At 34.9% G+C, this 2560-nt stretch overlaps 1 pseudogene; it reads left to right on the plus strand.

Moving 5' to 3' along the window:
* The window catches only part of LOC137646632 (ficolin-3-like), an 18958-nt pseudogene that overhangs the window by 9194 nt on the left and 7204 nt on the right, over positions 1-2560 (plus strand).

Below are 2560 nucleotides of genomic sequence, written 5' to 3' on the forward strand. Positions count from 1 at the left end.
TCCAGCGGTTACCAAGTTGAGGAATGATCTTCCTAATCGGGTAGTTGAATCAGTAGAATTTCAAAAGTTCAAACTAGCAGCTAATGTGTTTATGTTGAACAGGCTAATATAAGTCTCTTTTTTATAGTTTATATAAGAAAGATATGTTATAATGTTGTTACTGTTCTTGAAATATTTTATTTCAATTGTTCATTACTTCTCATATAGTTTATTTATATCCTTATTTTTTTCCTCAATGGGATATTTTTTCTGTTGGAGCCCATGGGATTATAGCAAGGCTGTCTTGAAAGAAGGCCAGGTCAGTGGGGGGGGGGGGGCGTTAATTAAGGAAGGTCCCACGCCTCCCGAGTATTGCTATCACACAGCTACTATAGGCTTTAAGTAAAGGGGGTCGCGCTCTATTTCTTTACATTTTTCTGCTGTTATTCCAGAAAATTTTACTGTTTTTGGAATCCAGGCTAGAACCTATTATGTGGTGTGTACCAAACTGCAAAGAGAGTTACCGAAATGGACCGAATGTATGTGTTTTCCTTTCCAAATACTGATGAAGGAAAATTCCAAGTGATTACACGTTATCAGGAGAGCCGAATATGTTCCTAACTAAAATAGTAGGGGAAGTACTAAATCTATTGTCGTAATAATTATAATTGCATTACATTGTTCATGCGGTATTGGTCACAGAATATCAGCCTTTTGTATAAGGATTTAATTTAAAGATTACCTAACTGTTTACAAAATTACTTGGGGATTCACACTTTTTTCCCTTGCTATTTACTATTTCATTATCTCTTTGATTTCTTCTCTTTCAATTCTTGCTTCCTCATTCTTCGGTTGCTTTCTCTCTCTCTCTCTCTCTCTCTCTCTCTCTCTCTCTCTCTCTCTCTCTCTCTCTCTCTCTCTCTCTCTCTCATTTTTATGAAAATGTGTTATGCCCTATTGCATTTAAACACTTTCAGGTAACACAGCTACACTTCAAATCTAGTGATGTTGAATCTGACACATCCTTCTTCGATAAGACAATTGGGAAGAATCTTACAGCGAGAGAAGCAGAATTGTCTACCCTGAACAGCTTTAGAAAATTACAGAATCTGGTCAATTTGGCGAGATTTTATGGCGCAAAAAAGACCCCATTTTTCCTATTTTATTTATTTTTTTCAAAAGGAAAATTTATAATATAGAAGTAGATTTCTATTTTTTGAAATAAGATTGTTTGCAAGACATACAAACAAATGCTACTCTGGAATACTAAGAGGAAGATAAACCTGCTTATTTTCCGTTTAAAAGCTGTTTTATTGAGAGCCGGCTCAGAGCCGGGTTTCGGTCGGAACCTACCATTTCTAATAGTCGGCTCAGAGCCGGGCTTCGATCGCAAAGGGTTAATAGTAAAAGAGTGAAAATAAATCCGTCAAATACTTCAAGTAAAGAAAATGTAGGCTACAGCAAGATCATGAGATTGTGGGTGATTGTACAAAAGATAATATTAAATAATTTTAAAATGCCGGAAATGTTTATGTTAATGTTTTATTTTTTTAGAATTAAATTGCTTGAATCATTCTATTTTTTTCTTCGGTATTCAAGCGTAGTTTGGAATCAGTAGGTCTTGGAATAAGGCTACTGCCTCGGGAAAGTTTTATTTTAATTTTATTACTTTTTTCTGTCTAATTTTTCTTAGCCGGATTCTTCAAAGTCGTCTCCTTTCGGTATATATGATCTCTTAATTTTTCTATGAGGATTATCAGCTGTAAACTGTAACGAGAAACAAAGTGTATGCATAGTGAGTGGTATGTGATAGAAAGAAGGGTTGAGGATGGCCATTTTCTTAGCCGGATTCTTCAAAGTCGTCTCCTTTCGGTGTGTATGATCTCTTAATTTTTCTATGAGGATTATCAGCTGTAAACTGTAACGAGAAACAAAGTGTATGCATAGTGAGTGGTGTGTGATAGAAGGAAGGATTGAGGATGGCCATTTTCTTAGCCGGATTATTCAAAAGTCGTCTCCTTTCGGTATGTATGATCTCTTAATTTTTTCTATGAGGATTATCAGCTGTAAACTGTAACGAGAAATAAAGTGGATGCATAGTGAGTGGTGTGTGATAGAAAGAAGGGTTGAGGGGCTGAGGATGGCCAGGTGTCCCTTCTCCATATCAATCGACCTACTCCTTCCGACTTCTTCCCCCACTGACCAGGCCTGTATTTGAGACGGCCTTGATTATAGCATCCTGTTTTTCCAACTAGGGTTGTAGCTTAGATAATAATAATAATAATAATAATAATAATAATAATAATAATAATAATAATAATAATATAAAAGAAATTTTTCTCACAGCCGACTTTCATTACCAGGTCTTGAAGTAATGCATCTGCTTACGCAAGGAAAGTCATGCATGCTGAGAGTGCTTCTTCAGGATGTCAATGGGAATAACACTTTCGCTTCTTATGGTACTTTCAGGTAAATATAGCAGATGGTATTTAACACAAAAACGTATATATATATATATATATATATATATATATATATATATATATATATATATATATATACATATAATGTGTGTATGTAT

This window comes from Palaemon carinicauda, chromosome 9, assembly GCF_036898095.1.
Source record: "Palaemon carinicauda isolate YSFRI2023 chromosome 9, ASM3689809v2, whole genome shotgun sequence".
NCBI classification, from domain to species: Eukaryota; Metazoa; Arthropoda; class Malacostraca; order Decapoda; family Palaemonidae; genus Palaemon; species Palaemon carinicauda.